Genomic DNA, 7,196 nt, shown 5'->3' with positions numbered 1-7,196 from the left:
ATGAAAATATCTGCTCTCCAGCACAACCTGCAGCAACATCAGAACAACCGGGAATGAAACAATTTGTTCCCCAAGGGAGAACTCGATGACTAACAATTGCTGTGAAATGGGGGAACAGTATAACCGTGATGCTCAGGGTTTGTTTAGACTAGGGAAAGTGATGGAGTTTAGGTCAGGTCAAGGGGGAAGCTAATGCCAACCCCTGCACCTGGGCTGCATCTGCACTACAATTTTTTACATTAAGATCACTAACTTGAGCAGCCAACGACATGTACAGTCCTAGTGGATGTCAGGCACGGGTAGTTTTTGCCTCAGTGTAGCTTGTTGGGATCAACCTCTCTCCCCCCACCTGGAGGGATGAACATTCCTGGCCGGAGGGAACACACTCCTGTGACTCAAAAGGAAAGGAGGTGATAGAAAAGATCACAGGACTGACCCCGAAGAAGGATGAGGTGCAAAAGGCAGAAGCAGGCAACTGATCTGGTGGAGCTGAGAGACCACAGTGAAGATGGTACAAAAATCACTATGTGGGAATGAGCAAATGTGATTTTTTTTAAAAAAATTTTTGGCCAACCCTAGTGAAGGGATTTATTACAGTTCTCTCTCATGTGGCTTTTCTGATGTCTAATGAGGCTTGAGCGCTGATTGTAGCTTTTCCCGCACTCAGAGTGTGATTCTCCTATGTGAGACAACGTTTAAGCTGTGCTTGAAGCTTTTCCCGCACTCAGAGCATGTGTAGGACTTCTCTCCTGTGTGGATTCTCTGATGTAAGATGAGGCCTGAATGATTAAAGAAACATTTCCCACACTCAGAGCATCCATAAGATTACTCACCCATGTGGATTTTCCTATGTTCGATAAGGTTTGAGCTCTGATTGAAGCTTTTCCCACACTCAGCGCATATGTAGGGCTTCTCTCCTGTGTGGATTCTCTGATGTGTGATAAGGGCAGAGCACTGACGAAAGCTTTTCCCACACTCAGAGCATATGTAGGGCTTCTCTCCTGTGTGTATTCTACGATGTGTGTTAAGGGTAGAGATCGGACTGAAGATTTTCCCACTCTCAGTGCACATGTAGGGCTTCTCTCCTGTGTGGATTCTCTGATGTGTGATGAGGACAGAGCGCTGACTAAAGCTTTTCCCACACTCAGCGCATGTGTAGGGCTTCTCTCCTGTGTGTATTCTCCGATGTGTGTTCAGGGTAGAGATCTGACTAAAGCTTTTCCCACACTCAACGCATTCATAAGGTTTCTCACCCATGTGGATTTTCCTATGTTTGATAAGGTATGAGGTCACATTGAAGCTTTTCCCACACTCAGTGCACGTGTAGGGCTTCTCTCCTGTGTGGATTCTCTGATGTGTGATAAGGGCAGAGCACTGAGTGAAGCTTTTCCCACACTCAGCGCATGTGTAGGGCTTCTCTCCTGTGGATTCTCTGATGTGTGATAAGGGCAGAGCGCTGATTGAAGCTTTTCCCACACTCAGAGCATGTGTAGGGCTTCTCTCCTGCGTGGATTCTCTGATGTGTGATAAGGGCAGAGCGCTGATTGAAGCTTTTCCCACACTCAGAGCATGTGTAGGGCTTCTCTCCTGTGTGGATTCTACGATGTGTGATAAGGTCTGAGTTCTGACTAAAGCTTTTCCCACACTCAGAGCATATGTAGGGCTTCTCTCCTGTGTGGATTCTACGATGTGTGATAAGGTGAGAGTTCTGATTGAAGCTTTTCCCACACTCAGAGCATATGTAGGGATTCTCCCCTGTGTGGATTCTACGATGTGTGATAAGGTGAGAGTTCCGATTGAAACTTTTCCCACACTCAGTGCACGTGTAGGGCTTCTCTCCTGTGTGGATTCTCTGATGCGTGATAAGGGCAGAGCGCTGACTAAAGCTTTTCCCACACTCAGCGCATGTGTAGGGCTTCTCTCCTGCGTGGATTCTCTGATGTGTGATAAGGGCAGAGAGCTGTTTGAAGCTTTTCCCACACTCAGAGCATGTGTAGGGCTTCTCTCCTGTGTGGATTCTACGATGTGTGTTCAGGGTAGAGCTCTGACTAAAGCTTTTCCCACACTCAGCGCATGTGTAGGGCTTCTCTCCTGCGTGGATTCTCCAATGTGTGATAAGGTCTGAGCTCTGACTAAACCTTTTCCCACACTCAGCGCATTCATAAGGTTTCTCACCCATGTGGATTTTCCTATGTCTGATAAGGTGTGAGGTCCCACTGAAGCTTTTCCCACACTCAGAGCATATGTAGGGCTTCTCTCCTGTGTGGATTCTACGATGTGTGTTCAGGGTAGAGCTCTGACTAAAGCTTTTCCCATACTCAGAGCACATGTAGGGCGTCTCTCCTGTGTGGATTCTCTGATGTGTGATAAGGTCTGAGCTCTGACTAAAGCTTTTCCCGCACTCAGCGCATGTGTGGGGCGCTTCTCCTGTGTGGATTCGCTGATGTGAGATGAGGGCTGAACTATCAATGAAGCATTTCCCACACTCAGAGCATTCATAAGGTTTCTCACCTGTGTGGATTGTCTGATGTCTGATAAGGGCAGAGCTCCGATTGAAGCTTTTCCCACACTCATGGCATGTGTAGCGTGTCTCTTCCAAGTTGATTCTGTCGCTTGTTATAATGTCTGAGAGGCTACTCAAGTTTCCCTCTGGCCTCCCCTGAGTCTCACAGGCTTTTGTTTTTTCTGGGAGTGCATAACTCCCGGAAACATGCCCTTTGGATCTTCCTGATAAAGTTCCATGTGGTTCTCCTTGCTCAGCATCTTCCTGATGGGGTTTCTCCTCCTCATTCTGATTCACCATCCCATCACCTGATGGGAGACAGAGAGAATCCAGACACAGATCACTACCTGCACCGGAAAGAAAGAAAATCTCAGAGAGAGGAATGGAAAAAGGGATGAACAATCCAAAATATGTGGGGAGAGATCAAACCTATTAGGAGCTGATTTTCCCCAAACCCTTCCCCAGAGGAGAGAGGAAGGGATCAGTTTTGGTCTGCATCTCATGAGAACACTCAGGGGAAAGAGAGATCCGGGAGGGACCTGCTGCCAGTTGTCAGTCAGAATAGGAGGGAAGCCATGAGTGACATTTGCCATAATGATTCCACGTCTGCAGGGAACAATCCTGAACTTGGAGAGCTCACAGGGTCTTTGTAGGGCATCCCGAATGTTTCCTGCATTCCCACACAGTTGTTGAGTTGGTTTAACCAAGTCCTCACCTGCGAAGGCAGCTCTTGGAAGCACTTCTTTCTCAGAGCCCTGGAGGTCTGGGACCCACGGCTCTTCCCCTGTTCCAGCTGCGACATCACATCAGGTTTAGAAACTGGAAACCCTATTGCAGGCAAAGAAAACAAGGGAGGTCAGTGGAATTTGTGGGATACTTGGCACAAAGAATAGTCCATGGTTTTAACCCCCAGCTCATTTTTAAGCAGTAACATCCCAAGGCCAGCTTCCTTGGCTCAAAGTGGCAGGAGAGTTATTATGATTATAAATCATATTCATTACCTTAGTGCTAAGGAGCAACTAACAGTGGGTCCCCATTGTGCTAGGCAGAGTACAAACACAGAATAGTAGCTGGCCCATGCCCTGAAGAATTTATAATCTAAATACACAAGACAGACATAGAATGGGGGAACGGATAGACCCCACTATCTCTTTCACACACACACTGCTCACAGCCCCTGGAGAGAAAGCAAAGCACAGGAACTGGACGTTAGTCCAGCAAACACAGTGGAGGACAAGCGGCACTCTTCACACAATGGTCAAAAGGAGAGGCATGTGGGTCCCTGCCCATAGAGAGGGGCTGGCTACAGGCCTGATACCTGAGGGGCCATTCCTTGAGCAGACCATGGAGGCAGGTCAAAGGCTTCGCTACCCTGAACTGTGACATCACAAAAGCACATTTTGGGGAATTAGGAAATCTAGTGACTCAGGGTAATGGGAGGGAGAATTAAACTCCCAGTGGGAGGAGAAGGCTGGGAATTACACACTAACATTCAGAAGCAACAGCCTCTAATTCTTCCGGAAAAGGAGAAGGTCAGAAACAAGAACTGGGCCACGCAGCCTCAGGAGGTACAGGCTCAGAGATACAAGGAGCCTGGAGGGAAGACAGAATGTGGCTGCTGCAGAAGGGAAGAGGGGTGACAAGACTCTCTCCAAACTCTCACTCTTCTTGACACCGACCTGATTTTACAATCTATGACCCAGTCTCACGTCTTGGGGGCAATTTCATACTCGCTAGAGGTAAGATGTCATAATCAGAGTATTGCTTATTAGCTTGGACCATGCATGGAGGGGCAAGGAGGTGAACATAGATAAATGGGTTATTAAGGGCAGGTCGACACTACAGCCGGGATTGACACACTGAGATTGATCTAGCCGTGGTCGATTTAGTGATACGATTTAGTAAACGTGGCCTAAGCTTGCTACAGTTCAGGGCCTTATATTAAGCTGAGGCTTTGTGAGAGTGGTTATGCTGAAGTCTGGGATTTACCTGAGGTTTGGGTACGGATTCAGGGTTAAAGGTCTGGGATCCCCCACAGCTCTAGATCCCCAAACCTCTCCTCCTCCCACTGATCCATCCAGCCCACTTCCTGGGTGCCCTTCCTCCACACTGCCCTCTCCTTCTTCCCATTACTCTCAGCCGGCACCACCTCCTGGCGCCTTGGGAGCTTCTTGTGTTCCTCCTCGTCTCTCATTACCTTATCCCTCCCTGCTGCCTGCTAGTCTATGGGAGACAAGGAAAAAGGGGGACAAAGAAACTTGTCAAAACTTGGATGATGAATAAAGGTATAAAGTTATTACTGCTCAGGTTCTTTAGAGACCCCACAGCTTCTAATAACCCAGGGACAGGACTCCTTACCCAGTGAGGTCACCGTCTCATAGTTCTCCTGCATGACATCCCTGTAGAGGGCTCTCTGAACAGGGTCCAGCAGAGCCCATTCCTCCCTGGTGAAATACACAGCCACCTCCTCGAAGGTCACTGGCCCCTGAAAGAGCAAGAGTCCAACACTCAGTACCTGCTGCCCCACTCACAACCCCACTACTCACAGAACAGTAGCACCAGGTAAATGGAAGCTCCGGGAGGCACATGTTAACAGAGTCCCACCTCACCTTGCCTAGAACAGCCAGGTGGCATCAGAGGGTAGAAAGAGAGAACCTTTGTGTCTCCCAGCTGACAGACGGAGGCAGGGTCATCACATTTATCATATACCTACTAGCCAGAGCTTAATATAGGAGATGGGGCTGTCTCTGGACCCTGCTGGTGGCTCCCTGGTAGGAATCCCAACACTCTCCAAATAAAATATATGGAAGAAAAGGGAAGTCAATAGTAAAGAATCTAAGTTAGAAGGTCAGAATTGTAGAAAGTTGGCAAGGGAAGCTAACAGAAATCAATGATCAACCAATGAAAATAAGAAGGAAGTTTTTAAAAGTACAAAATTAATCCTAACAATGGTAGTGCTACATTACTAGATGGAAATGGCAGAATAATCAACAAACATGCAGAAGAGGTAAAAGTGTTCAATAAATATTTCTCTCCTGGATTTGGAGAAAAACAGATGATGTAACTCATATCATAAGATGTTGACGCTGACAGTCTTTCCATTCCAGAAGTAACTCATGAGGATGTTAAACAGCAGCTATTAAAGTTAGATGTGTTTAAATCAGTGGGTCCAGAGAACTAGAGTTCTGAAAGACCTGCTGGAGGAGTGTGGTGGACTGTTAATGTTGATTTTAATTAGGACTTGGAACACTTGGGAAATTCCAGAAGACTGGAATAAAGCTAATGCTGTGCCAATATTTAAAAACTATCAAAGAGATGACGCAGCTAATGACAAGTGTGTCAGTCTGACATCGATACCGGGCAAGAGAATGGAGCAGCCGATACTGGATTTCATTAATAAAGAAAGGAGGGTAATATAATTAGTACCCATTAAAAAGGTGTAGACACAATAGATCCTATCAAACTAACTGTATATCCTTACTGGATGAGATCAAAGGTTTGGTTGCAGCTAATAGTACGTAGGCATATGAGTTGCTTCAGCACAATATTTTGACTAGAAAGGTACAAAATACACACGGCATACATTAAATAGATTAAAAACTGGGATTGTAAATAGGGAACCATGGTCGAGTGGATTTCCTTCTAGGGGGTTCCCACAAGGATTGGATCTTGGCCCTGTGCTATTAACATTCTTATCAATGACCTGGAAGAGAATATAAAATCATCACCGATAACGTTTGCAGTTGCCACAAAGATCGGGGTGGGGTAACTAATGAAGTGTCAGTAGGTTCAGGCTCCAGCACTGGGAGTCTGGGAAGTTTTCCCATCCCTGGCTGGGGTTATTTCCTGTTCCACAAAGAGGAAGTTTCATTCCCTACACTTGTGCCTTGACATTAGGACCTATCTGACACTACAGCCCATATTCAGCATAGTGGCAGGATTATAATATGATTAGGACATGAGGCATTTTGTACAAGATGAGTCATGTGCGTGTGTCACTGGAAAAGTTATGATTTGCTGAATATGATTATCCTACCTGTGTGCATGGATCATGTTTGTATCTGAAGTTATGGATATTGACTCTGTATCTGTCTTTCAAATGTGCTTACTCTGAGTAACACCCACAATGAGCCTTTCAGGTACAACAGTGAAGAAGCCGGACAATGCTGATGGTTCAGCAACAAAGACATGTGACCAGACCACATGACAATGAACTTCATTTTGGTACCTGTATTTTTCCACAAACTGGACTGGGAACTGAGTTTAGAACAAAGGGTTCCTGCCATATGGAAAAGCTACATAAGGTGGGGTGTGACATCATCTCTTGGCTTCATTCCCCACACAAGAGAACTCCTGAAAGCACCTGAGGAACAAAGACTGAACTGAGGGATGTGCTGGTCCCAGGGTAAAGGGATTTCTACCTTGTGTATGGAAACCTGGTGGACCGCTTGTAGCATCAGTCAGGGTGAGAAACTGCTAATTCAAATTCTATCCATCTAGTATGTTAGGCTTGGTTTGAGTTGTTGGTTATTTGCTAAGTAATCTGCTTTGATCTGTTTGCTAACACTTATCGCTGGGAAATTGGCTGTTGTCTCTCTCTCCTTGAGTGGCTCAGGTAAAGCACTCAAGTAGCTTAGTTGGATGCCTGGCGCCACCTGCTGTCGTGTTGGGTGATAACAGGCCCTGGAGAGGC

The 7,196-nt window shown here is 46.5% G+C and overlaps 1 long non-coding RNA gene and 1 pseudogene across 1 annotated transcript; both read right to left on the bottom strand.

Annotated features, from left to right (window-relative positions):
• Window positions 1-555: 555 nt before the first annotated feature.
• The window catches only part of LOC120381651, a 259,864-nt pseudogene continuing 253,223 nt past the window's right edge, over window positions 556-7,196 (bottom strand).
• Window positions 2,753-4,918, bottom strand: LOC120381656. Its single transcript, XR_005588122.1, has 3 exons — window positions 4,862-4,918; window positions 3,219-3,331; window positions 2,753-2,811 (listed from the first exon to the last, which is right to left on the bottom strand). It is a non-coding gene; the product is annotated as an uncharacterized LOC120381656 (long non-coding RNA).

Source organism: Mauremys reevesii, linkage group 14 (genome assembly GCF_016161935.1).
Source record: "Mauremys reevesii isolate NIE-2019 linkage group 14, ASM1616193v1, whole genome shotgun sequence".
NCBI lineage: Eukaryota > Metazoa > Chordata > Testudines > Geoemydidae > Mauremys > Mauremys reevesii.
The sequence above is the reverse complement of the archived record's forward strand: the minus strand, read 5'-3'. Positions and strand labels throughout refer to the sequence as shown.